The following is a 13,429-nucleotide window of genomic DNA, read 5'->3' as shown; positions in this document are numbered from 1 at the left end:
AAAACTATTGGAGTTCACAAGCCCCAGGTGGGTGGCAACCGTCACAGGCAAGCTCTGAAACTTTTGCTGAATAGCTCCATGGTCAGCACCAGCACCAAACTAGAGTCTATGTTAACCTGGTGACCACAATGATTCTCCCTGAGACCCTGGCTCACCCAACTCCATACCGCATGAGGCTTTATCAGCAGCTGAACCTTAAAGGAGCCAGCAGGCGGCAGCAGGCCTCAGGGTGTCCTGGCATTTTGTGGCGCTATCCCAGGCCTGGTACTGGTGGCAACTGGTCTTGGTTCACAGCATGGCCTCTCCATCGTGCTTCCAGGTCCAGCACAGACAGCAAACAAGCACAGATCGCTTTATAGCTCCTACCAGATATTCCCTGGATAGTCACAGGCCGTGGGTGACCTGGGCCTGCACCAGAGCCCTTCCCAAGAGGCCCCAGAACCAATATACTTGAAGGATGGCTTCAGACCACAGCAGAGCACCACCCAATCAGCCCCCCAAGTGGCACACCCAAAGGGAAGTCTCAACGGGCACCAGAGCCCACTGGGGAAAATCCCCCTCAGTAGGGTAAGCTCTGCACACAGCAGCCCATAAGCTGTAGATGTGGCCAAACTCCACAGCCAATCAGCTTGAGAGTCAATCCCACCCACTGTCTTGCCAATAGCAACCAAGGCTCAACTATAACAGGAGGGCCCACACAAGGCACACTCCTGAAACACCCAGAGCAGGTGACCAGAGAGACTGTGCCAGGGCCCAACAAGGCAACTATTACATAAGACCACCCAGCCAAGACTGGGAGACAAAGCAGCCCTATCTAATACATAGAAACAAACACAGAGAGGCAGCCAAAATGAGGAAACAAAGAAATATACCCCAAAAGAAAGCACAGGAGAAAACTCCAGAAAAAAAAACTAAACAAAATGGAGGCAAGCAACCTACCAGAGACAGAGTTCAAAACAAAGTTTATAAGGATGCTCAAGGAATTTAGTGAGAACTTCAACAAAGAGATAGCAAGCATAAAAAAGGACATAGAAACCATAAAAAAGAACCAGTCAGAAGTGAAGAATACAATAACTGAAATGAAGAATGCACTAGAAGGAATCACCAGCAGACTAGATGAAGCAGAGGATTCAATCAGTGCTCTGGAAGACAAGGTAGCAGAAAACACCCAATCAGAGCAGCAAAAATAAAAAAGACTCCAAAAAAACGAGGAGAGTTTAAGAGACCTCTGGGACAACATCAAGCATAACAGCATTCACATCATAATGATACCAGAAGGAGAAGAGAGAAAGTAAGAGGTTGAGAATCTATTTGAAGAAATAATGACTGAAAACTTTCCTAACCTGGCGAAGGAAATAGACATGAAAGGAATGTTAGAGGGACTTCTTTCAGTGGGGGTGGAGGTGGGAGAGATTGAAACTATGAATAACAAAATGGAAACAGATACATATCTATCAACAATCACTTTCAATGTAAATGGATTACATGCTCCAATCAAAAGACATAGGAGGGCTGAATGGATAAGAAAACAAAACCCTTACATATGCTGCCTACAAGAGAATCACTTCAGATTGAAAGACACACACACACAGATGGAAAGTAAAGACACATTTCATGAAAATGGAAATGGAAGGGAAAAAAATCTGGGGTAGCAATACTTATACCACACAAAATAGACTTTAAAACAAAGGTTATAACAAGAGACAAAGAAGGACCCAGTAATCCTACTTCTGGGTATTTATCCAAAGAAACTCAAAATGCTACTATAAGAGGACATGTGCATCCATATGTTCATTGCATCATTGTTTACAATGGCCAAGATGTGAAGGCAGCCTGGGTGTCTGCTGATGGAAGAATGGATAAAGAGGAGGTGGTACATATATACAATGGAATATTGCTCGGCCAGGGAAGGGAATGGGTTCTTGCCATCTCGGCAGTATGGATGGACCTGGAGGGTATTGTGCTGAGTGGAGTGTGTCAGACACAGAAAGACAGATGCAATGTGAGTTTGCTTATACGTGGACTCTAAAGAACAAAATAAACAAACAAATCAGAAACAAACTCATAGATACAGAAAATATATTGATGGCTGCCAGACTAGGGGTTGGGGGGTGTTGGGGGGGTGAAAACAGAGTGAAGGGATTAAGAAGTATGAATTGGTAGTTACACAGTAATCATGGGGATGTAGGGTGTAGCATAAGGAATATAGTCAATAATATTGTAATAACTATGTATAGTGTCAGATGGGTACTAGATTTTGGGGTGATAGAAGGGACGGGATTGGGGGCAGGGTGAAAAAGGTGAAGGGATTAAGTAGTACAAATTGGTATTTACAAATAGTCATGGGGATGTAAAGAATAGGGAATATAGTCACTAATATGGCAATAACTATGCATAGTGCCAGGTGGATTCTAGACTAGCTAGGCGGATCACTTCTTAAATGATATAAATGTCTAACCAGTAAGCTGTACTCCTGAAATTAATATAAAATAATATTGAAAATCAGCTGTAATTGAAAAACTAAAAAGGGAGGGGGAGGTGAAGAGAAATAAGAGGTCGAAATTTCCAGATACAAACAAATAAGTCCCGGGATGTAATATACAGCATAGGGAATATAGTCAATAGTATTGTGATAGCATAGGATGGTGTCAGATGGTTGCTGGACTTGTCATGGTGATCACTTCTTTAGGTATGTAAATGTTGAGTAACTATGGGGTACTTCTGAAACTCATATAAGATTGTATGTTAGCTATATTTTTAATAAAAATCTTTAAAAAGGAAAATAATAAAGACTAAAAGTAAATTAACTAAGCATTTAATTCAGGAAGTTAGAACAACAACAACAACAAAGAAAGGTCAAGTAAATATCAGGAAATAATTCACTACTAAAACCAGAAGCTGCCATAGCCTAGTATCACATACTAGGTTATTTGAACCAACCCTTCCACTGAAAACTGAAAATAATGGATAGTTCTAATACTCTTAAATGACAAATTGTCAATATTGTGAGGAAATACCATCCAAAGCCTAAGGAAAGAGCAAACCCAGAGAGGTGAGCTGAGCCCAGAGCACCGAGGTTACTTTTACCCTAAGAGCTTTGGCAGTAGGTGGCCCTACAGGGGAAAGGCAGCAGAAGCCAGGGCCAGGACCCAGCCATGGTGGGAGTGTAATTGGAAACCAATTTGGTAAATTCAAATACAAACCACGCCCCAGGCTCCAGCAAGTCTGCTCTTAGGTGTATACCCTAGAGAAACGTGTACACCACAAGCTGAGCAGGAATTCGTACCATATGCTATTTTTAGCCAAAAGCTGAAACAGTCCAAATATCCATCGCCGGGAAAACACACATGTAACTTGCCGTTTTTATAGCAGAAGACTCTCCAGTATGGGAGTAAAGAAAGAACAGCTACACGCCCAACAGGGTTACACTCCACATACATTGTTGACTGAAAGAAGCAAGGAGGAAAGAAAGATCACATCCTGTATGATTCTAATCCAGAAGTTCAGATGTAAAATTAGGGAAAGTTCAAGTATCTTGTGTAGGGACAGATACATAAGCAAGAACATGGTTACCACAAAAGTCAGGAAAGCGGTGTCCTCTGGAGGAAGGAAAGTGCTGAGTTCTGGAGGAGCGTATAGGGAATTCTGAGTGCTGGTGATATTCTAATGATTAGTGTGTTACAGTGTAAGTCCATTTATATGGGTTTCTTTTTTCATTTTTCTAATACAAAAAGAAGGAAAAAGTTAAGCAGTAATTAAGAGAGTATAAAATATATCAAAACACAGAGAGTGAATTTGAACAACAGAAACAAGAGCTCTTAGAAAAGACCAACAAAATAGCCAAGACTTTTTAAGTCTGGTCAAGAGCTAAAGAACCTTAGAAACACACACACTCAGGAAAACGACACAGTTGCATTTGTGGTGCTGATTCTAAAGATAAAGCTATGTATAATTTTGGACCAACACATTTTAAATGTTCATAAAAGGGACAGTTTTTTTTACAAAATTGTGAATGTTCTGCAATTGACTGAAGAAATGTAGAAAACCAGAATATACCAATATCTACAAAATAAATTGAAAAAGAACCAAACACATGTACCCCCCTTCCCACCAGTTCAACCTAATATTCCATGCCCAGAGATTTCCTGTGCTGTTTAAATTGCTCCCCAGGCTTAGTCTCCTCTTTATTAAAATGAATCACCAATCTCATTATAGCCAAAAACAAAGAGACGATGTTGAATATCAGATTTTGCAAGAGAATTGCCATTGTATCTTCTCATCACATCTACAGGACAGCATGTTTTTATTAATTAATTAATTCCTTTTGGCTTCTTTCTTTTCTTTTTTGGATTTTAGCTTTCTGATTTGTATTTACGAGTACAGCTTGTTTATTTCCATTTCTAGTGCTAGAGGTACATCATGGTATGATTTTCTTCTAAACTTTAGTTTAGCTGTATCCCATAGATTCTGATATACTAAGTTTTCCCTAGAATAGTTTCAGAAAATCTGCAGTTTTGTTTGTTTCCCCTTTGACCCAAGAGTTGTTTAATAGATGGTTTTGTTTTTCCAGGTGGAAGCGCCTTTTTGTCTTTTATTTTCTTATTAATTCCTAGTTTTATTGCATTTACTTAGTGAGGGTGGTTTGTATTACTCATATTTTTTGGAATTTATTGAGGTTTTCTTTGCAGCTTAATATATGGCCATTTTTTTGTGACTGTGTACTTGAAAAGAAGTCATGCCCTCTGTGTTCGGGGAACAGAATTTGAAATATATCCACAACGGTTACCTTATCCATGCCACTGTTCAGGCCCTCAACATGGTGAATAAGGTAGATTAGCCACACTAAGTGTTAGCTGTCTCAATCTGCCTGAGACTGAAAGGGTACGTTGTCCCACTATGTGTGCCTGTCTGCTTCTGTTCTTGGGTGTCTCTGTTCATTTCTTCTTTCCTGTCTGTGATTTCTGTTCCATGCAGGTCACTTCTGTGTAATCTAATGCATAGATGCTAAGAAGTTTTATACCTGTATTGTGAACTGGTGCATTTAGCATTATAATGTGTCCTGTTTTTCCACTTAGGGCTTATTGGCTTGAATGCTACCTTGTCTATTATCAAATTGCGACACTGCTTTCTTTCTATCAGTATTTGCATCTTTACCAGTCCTGTATTTCTCTCAGTTACCTTGTGTGGGGATATCTCTCGGATGTCACTGGAGCTGCATTTTGCTTTGTGAGCCAATCAGACATTTTTTCCTTTTAATGAGAGTGAAACCCATGTATGTACGTTTCCTGATGTGACAGTGTGCGAGCTCGGTTCTCTCATATCATTTCATGTGTACACACATGGGTTCATATGTATGTAGGTAGGGGTATGTATGCTATGTATGTTATGATACAGACACATACATTTACAAAGTCTTTCACTATGGAGTCTTTTTCTTTACTATTCTGGTGTTATTTGCCAGAACTTGATAAAATTATTTTGCTCTTTAGGAAGGTTTATATTTTGATTCTAGTGTTTCTTTTGTTACTAACAGCTTTGCATACTCACTTTAGTCTCCTATTTATTATGATTAATCGGCCAATCTCATTATAGCCAAAAATAGATGGACAAAGTTAAATATCAAATTTTGCAAGAGAATTGGGCCATAAGGTATCTTAGATTTTTTTTAAGTGACTTACTTCTTTTTTTATTCATTAAATTTATTGGGGGTGACATTGGTTAGTAAAATTATATAGGTTCTAAGTGTACATTTCTATAATACATCATCTATATATCACATTGTGTGCTCACCATCCACCATCACCATATATTTGATCCCCTTTACCCTCATCTCCCACTCCCCCCCCTCACCCTCTCGTAACCACTAAACTATTGTCTGTGTCTATGAGTTTTTCTCTCTTTATTTGTCTTGTTCCTTTGTTACTTTCAGTTTTATATTCCACATGTCAGTGAAGTCACATGGTTCTCGACTTACCCCTTAAGCATCTAAGATGGTGCATAGCTAGTACCAGCCATGGGAGAAGGAAGAAAATTAAATCATTTTCCTTGAGGCTAAATTTCCCCCAAAATCCTGGTTAAAATTGGGTTTCAATTATGAAAACAGATACTAACTAGTAACCCTGGCCTTCCCTGTCCCTGTTCCCCACCCCAAGTATTTAGACACTAGTTTTAGCATTAATCCTTGTACTCCTCATATACATAAGACTTTACTGCTTGATGCATCAGTTGCAAATGACACTTTACTCTTAGCTAATATCTATGCAGTAATCAGTGAGTTGTCATACTTCCTCTCTCTCCTTGCATTTTTTTTTTCATCATTCTGCACTGGCCGTTACAGTAGACACTGGGGGTGGCTCCCTTGGGGACTTCCTCTGGGCTGCAGGGCCTTCTCTCTCCCTTACCCCCATGCACCTGCCCTACTCAGCTTGGCTTCTGGTTCCTGTGTTCTCCCTCAGCCTGAGACGCCATCCCCTCCCCCCAGGTATCTGCTGGTCACTTCACATGCCACGGGCCACACTGTCCCTGCACTGTTTTGCTCCAACGCCTACCTGTGCAATCACTTCTGCTCTCACCAGCAACTCTGGGTTCCAGAGCTTCTGTTTGTCTGGCCAGCTGTGGCTACATCTGCAACTCAGAGTGAGATGCTTGCTTTGGAGACTATTTTCCATCCCCACTGATCATGGAGGCACCACCTTGGCCCCTCCCACCCTCCCTCTGGCAGCTCACAGCTGATCCCTCACTGCCTTGGCTGAGGGTGTTTTGGCGACACTGGCCCATATTCTGAGGTTCAGCAGGAGTTTCCCTGTCACCTACCTCTTGTTGTCTGTAGTTTTATGTCCTTCATGACCCTATTTTGTTTATTTGTGTTTCAGAAAGCACCTTGGGGAGATTCAAAGCACACTGAGGCTATGACTCCACGCCACAGTCTGACAGGTTGTTAAATGTTCATGAAATGGACTACGCTCTACGACCATTTTAACATTCCACAATTTACTTAAGAAAATATGGGAAATGTACCTATAACAATCACCATACTGAGTTTTTCCATCCAGCACATACTACATCTCTTTTATGTGTCCAGACCTTATTCTTATCTTTCTTGGGAAAAATTTTGTAGTTTACTTCTTTGGTTCTATGTTGTTCTTCCTAATATTTTTCTAGGTATTTATATTCTAGGTTGTTTTTATAAATAAGAATTTCTTTTCCACTAATTGTGCTGATTATGGATGATATGTAAGATTGCTATTGATTTTTATATATTTATTGAAGATCAACACACTCTTATTTTTATTTCCATGACTAGATAAAATAAGAGAGAAAATAGATTTTTAACACAAAGATAAAGATCGAACGTGTTTATCTGATGAAATGATATATCAATGGGGAATTTCAAGAATATGATTTTAATGACCAATTTTTAGATCAAAATATCTTTTTGATTTTATGGTTTATGCTCACAATCTTCAGATAAATCACAGCTGATTTAATCAGTAGAATTTAATCAGGAGAAATATGCAAGGATTTGATCCACTGGTCTAAAATATCTTTGAAAATGACATAATTCTTTGTAATAACACATTGCTCTTTGAGCAAGATCTTGTAAATGGCCCCTTTGGAGATGTTCTGAGAAACTGTAGCTGTTTATAATCTGGTATAGGAATGTGAACAGAAGTTTGCATATTAGAAAAAGAAATTCTTTGGGAAACTCACTCTGCATAGCTTTGATGATAAAAATTCTGTGAATAAAATAATGAAAACATGCTTCGGACCATCTGAGCAACCACCATCTGCTGAAATAGAAAAGACCCCAAAAAGACTTCCATACTTCTGTCTCTTGCATCCCTGTCCGGCCTGAACATCTGCCTGCCCGGAGAACGCTCCAGGGGGCACGGAAGTGGCCTCCCCCAAAGGCTTGTCATCTTGGAAGTACGGGTGGCCTGAGAAGGGCCTGTTCCCAGGAAAAGATGAAGATAATTCTGGAGAGGGAGGAAGAAACAAAACTGAGGTGCTTCTAAGAATAAAAAACAGAGGATGGGGGAGGAGACAGAGCAGGGCAGCTGTGGACCTCAACCCTGTATAAAGTCTTCCGGAGTCCAAGTGACAGAGCGTGGTCCCAAACAGCCCAGTCCCGCTCTGTCTCTGCAGGGCGGAGCCATGCCGGGAACCGGACCATGTGGACAACACCTAAAACAACAGTGGTCAGGGTTTGCCTGTTAGGGGCCATCCTGCCTTCAGAAGCAACTCAAAATCTCTCTGTTGGAACCTGGGCCTCCCCTTAGGTTAAAGCCAGAGTCGCCTACCCTTGAATCCGAGACCCGCGTTAACCCTCATTCACCGCGTGATAGGTCACTAGTTACTTTCCTCAATTATGAAATGAAAAGTTTGGACTAGACGCGCACCATGGCTCATGTCAGCGCTGACATTCCATGAGCCCCTGAAATCCGTAACGGAAGTTCACATATTCAAAGCCATGCACTCAGCAATTACACACTGAGTGCAAAACACCACCAAGGCAGATGTCAGCCAGTGGAAGAAGAGGAAACAGAAATGGAGGTGCCCAAAAATCGGCACAAGGTTTCTTTTTGGGGTGATGAAAATGTTCTAAAATAGGTGACGATTGCACAACTATGTAAATAGACCAAAAACATTGGATCGGGCATTTAAAATGGGTCAATTTTATGGTATGTAAATTACACCTCACAAAAGCCATTAAAAAACAGATCAACTGGCATCTACCATGCTTACAGAAGGGTGAGCAAGGTAAGATAACAGAGGATGTCTCCCAGGGATGGGTAGGGACCCATACCAACCTGAGAAGTGTCAGCGGATGTCGTGCTTTGGCGACGACTTGGTATCATTCACACATTTCCTTCTAATAGGCCACACATTCTTCCTGTCCGTCAAGGCCAACACGCACACTGGCTGGTACAACAAAAGCCGACTTCTGTCTGGGGCGGGCCTCTGTCCGGGCTGGCAGCCGTCCAAGAAACTGGCCACGCGCAGAGGCAGTTCCTGCCCCTGCTTCCTTCTCACACCCCCTAGGAAAACGACACCAGGGAGGTAAGCCTGTGAGGGTGAGAGTACACAGGGATCCGAAAATGGCTACTCATTACAATGTTTGCAATTATTGCAAATTTTGACTTTCATAATAACGCTTCATGGTTCTGTTGACCAGAGGGAAATTTTATTCCCAAACGCGCCTGTGTCAAATTTACCATTATCTTCCAAGAGAAAAAAAAAAAATCAAATCAAAAGGCTTTTAAAAAGAGATAAAGTTTACTCATTGGAAATTAGAAATGAATATTTATTGTCAGATCTCTGTCTAGATTAAAACCTTTTATTTAACACCAGTTGAAAGTGTAAATTATTCACATGTTTACATTTCAATGATTTCTGTTCTCTAATGAGTCCATTTTCTAGAGTGTATTAGTGCTAAGATAATGAAATGCCTCATCAGCTTGGAGTATTAAGCAAACAACTAACTTCAACTTTTTCAACAATGAATAAAAAATAGAGTGGTCCCCAACAATTTATTTCATCAGTTTGATGCAATATACAACTAACTTCCCGAAACATTGCAATAAAGAGGGGGCTGCCAACAGCAGTGGAAATGTGTTCCAGTCTCCTGTCGATGTGCAATGGGACCATAATAACAAATATACTCCTCTCACACAAATCATGATTTTTGGCAAGATTCGTCTTTGCCAGAAGGGAGGAGAATTTTTTTTTTTTAAAAAGAGAGAACACAGTATTCTCCACTTCTCCAGCCAGCAGAGAGGAACTCTTGCTGTTTGAATGACATGCTATAATTATCCACTTCATTCTTCTCTCTTAGGCGATTACTTAATGTTAGGAAATCTCATCATTAATAACAATTCCTCGTCTGTTTCTAGTGCTTTAAGTTTACAAACCACTTCCACACATGCTATGTTACTCAAATGACATTCTCTTTCTGGAATACTGGGGGAATCTTTGTATGCCTGAAGATAAATGAACATATGTATAGAAATTCAAGAATTTATAAAACAAGTCTGCTTTCCAGAACTTTCATGAGAATGTTTTATAAATCTCTCAATTGCACCACGCTGTCCATATAGTCCGTGCTAATAACCTGTGACATTTTATACATTCCTCTGTTTATGTCTTTAGTCCCATGGAAATGACAACGGTTTTTTGTTGTTGTTATGCCAAGCACAACTGCTGGCCTTGAGTAAGTCAGAAGATTGCTTTCTTTAGAATTCTACTCGGCGTTGTGCTTGAAGAGTTAAGACATAACACCTATTTTCAAAATATTTACAATCTAATAGGGAAACAAAGTGTTCATAAAATGAAAGCTAACAAAACATGGCAGTGAGTAGGAATGGCTAAGTGAATGATAGAGGAAGCACTAGAAGCATTGCTGCGAAGAAGAAATCAATATGGCCCGGGTGAGCTGCAGCATCCTGGCTGACAGCCTGGGATGATGAATGTTGTTCTGAGGAAGTGAGGAGAAGGTGCCCGGCTCAGGTAGCAGGCGCTGCAGGAGGGGACCTCCGGATGACGGGCCACCAGGCGTCCGCAGGTCAGAGCGCATGGCCTCATCCAGTGTGCCACATATTTTGAGCAAAACGGATAAGAAAGAATGAAGATGTCACACAGACCGGGCTAGACTGTGACTAGCCCTGAATTGCAGGCTAGAGTTTTTATTTGATCTTATAGTTAATCAGGAGTCCAAAAAAAAGAGGCAATGTAACTTTTTAAAGCAATATTTTAGCCCTATTCATCTGACAATGATGTGTGGGATGAAATAAATGAGAAAGAAGTTTGGGTAGGAAAATCGGCTGAGATAACCTTCTCATAATTTCAGCATCGGGTGTTGGAGACCTACCCCAGGGTGGCAGCAGGAATGGGATAGGAAAGGAGACAGGTGCCCACCTTCGACAAAGGAGAACAAGGTGCCTACTGACTGGTGGGTGAGGTGGTGAGGAGGGAAGGAGCCAAGTTGACTGAAGGTCCCAACGCAGATGACTTGGAAAGAAAGGATGGCACCACCGGCGGGAGCTGGGAGGCTGGCCTGGCTCAAAGTAGATGGGGAGCAGGTGTTCAACAGGCCCGATGGGAAGTGACAGTCTGACATCCAGGTGGAAATTGGCAGCAGGGCTGTGCATGCACAGCGGAGTCCAAGGAAGTCGGGACAGACGGCATTGTCGCTGAAGTAGTCTGCCTGGAAGTGACAACTGAAACCACAGAGCAAACAAGAACTCCCAGAGGGAGGGGGCCGAAACACGAGGGTGGCATGTCAGGGACCCATGTTCAGGGCGTGCCTCAGAGAGGAGAGACCAGACGCCCTGAGAAAGGTGGGGTGACGGGAGAGGTGGAACCAGACAGCCAGCCACCCAGGCCTAGGAGGACCAGAGCCAGAGACGAAAGGGCTTCCAGAGATGCCCTGTCTACTGTTGCATTTATCCCATTTATTCTTTCTGGGGTGCACAGTTTGATTTCCATGTTTATCCCCCAAAGGACCTTTTGACCCTTTAAGTCACATATGACATCATATGTGGAATAAAATTTACCAGATTAAGGTATTCTGCTGTCATTTCCTAGGTCTTTAATATGCAGCTTTTCAGCTAATAGGACATGTGAGGCATATAGTGTCTTTCCTTTGACCTCCCCTGAAATAAATTTAGCCAAACTAGCTCTAACCTGGAACATCTCTTTAATATGCAGCAGTCTTTCAACTTGAGAAGAAGAATTGCCCTTCTACATAGAGCCTTCTGTGAAAAGTGCTGCTACAGAGCCTGGTCCAAAACGCTCCCGGGGGACATCCCTGTAGGCCTGTGTCCTCAGACGCGTGTCATCCGGGGCTGGTCCTTGATCCCCAGAGAGCCCAGCACCAGTCCCTGCCTGGGGACTGCCTCCTGGGCTGCCCTTCTTCCATCTGAGTCACTCTCCGTTTCCAGACATGGTCCAGGTCACATGTGCTGCCGGTGATTGGCCCCCACTGACCCCCTTGGGGTCCCGAGGAGACCTTCCCCAGGACTGAGCATGGCCTGTCCCCATAGACGGGACTGTGTTGGCTTCCACTCCCAGCACAAACCACCCTCCCTTCCCACCGTCACCACTGGATATAACACAAGTCTGAATTACAGATGATTTACCCTCACTTCCTATAGAGCTCTGCTCTCCCTCATCACCTGTCTGGGTCTCCCCACATATGGCATTTCCCCCCCCCTCGGCCCCTTACCTACAGCTGTGACTCAGAAAAGCATCAGCATGGAGTGTCCATGGTCTCGTGGATGTACTGGGCCACTTCCAGCTCTACTGTCCACAGCCAGCGCAGAGCACATGATCGCATCGTGCTGGTTGTGGGGTTCCGTCCTGCACTTGCCACATTTCCCCAAGCGACCGAGAACTGCTTTGCATGAAAAGACAGTGTCGGCCCCTTAGCACCCAGAGCCCTCGCGTGGCAGCGTGAGGAGGAGCCCTGCTGGTTTCGTGCATTAAGCCCATTTATGAAGGATGGAGAGCTGGACCTGAGATACAAGGCTTGTTGGCAGCAAAAGGGATGCCAACCGCTGCTTCAGGCCCCTTCCCTCTATTTTTACGAGGAAGTCAAGAAGGCGGAAGGTCTTGGTGGTGTGTTATTGAGAGGGAAGGACTCGTTATTTTTGGACAGGGACAATCTCTAAAGATATAACTGCATCTGCAGGGAATGGTCTTCCATTTCCTGACACTGACCCTTGGACTTAATATTGGGGTTGTCCACAATGGTTGGCTTGGGAAACGGAGCCTGGATGCTTTACTATGCGATTCATCCCGTTCTGATCATTGCCAAGACCTGTGATTCCTTATGACTTCAGTTCTACCTCATTGCTCTTCCCCAGACAGAAACTCCCCCCTCGCTTCCATCCTCCCAGCGAGGGTGACCCTAGGTCCTGATTTGCCAAGGGCACTCGGTTTTTTACCAGTATTACAACGCGATTACCATAGAGCCTTCTCTCTTCTCAAAAATGTCTGGTTTGTAGAACACATTAAAAGACGACTATTGCTCGCGCAACCAAGAGTTAAATGTGTGGTAGATGACTTAAGAAAGAAGCCCACAGTGGATGTTTTCTCTCCTGCGATGGGTCAGCACCCACCCTCTGCCCCACTTCCCATGGGAAGCATGGTGGTGCCAGTGGGGACCTGCAGCCACCCAACCAGAGGTGGGCCTTCTCATCCAAACCAATCAGTGCCCTTTGCAGTGGAAACAGGTCAGCTTGACTTACCACTAAGGGAGACTCCTAAAGACAGGAAGTGTTTCTGTGTCCATCAACCTGCACTTTGGCAGTTCCATACTGTGACTTTCCTTATGGTTCGTACACAGGACCTGAATCTCAGCTCTTAACCTTGACGATCCTCATTGGCAATTGCTTCCTCTACTTCCTCTACGGCCTCCCTTCAAGAAAAA

The sequence above is a fragment of the Rhinolophus sinicus genome, chromosome 15 (assembly GCF_057876585.1).
Source record: "Rhinolophus sinicus isolate RSI-liver-muscle chromosome 15, RSI-T2T, whole genome shotgun sequence".
In the NCBI taxonomy this organism is placed as follows: Eukaryota; Metazoa; Chordata; class Mammalia; order Chiroptera; family Rhinolophidae; genus Rhinolophus; species Rhinolophus sinicus.
Note: the sequence above shows the minus strand (reverse complement) of the source record.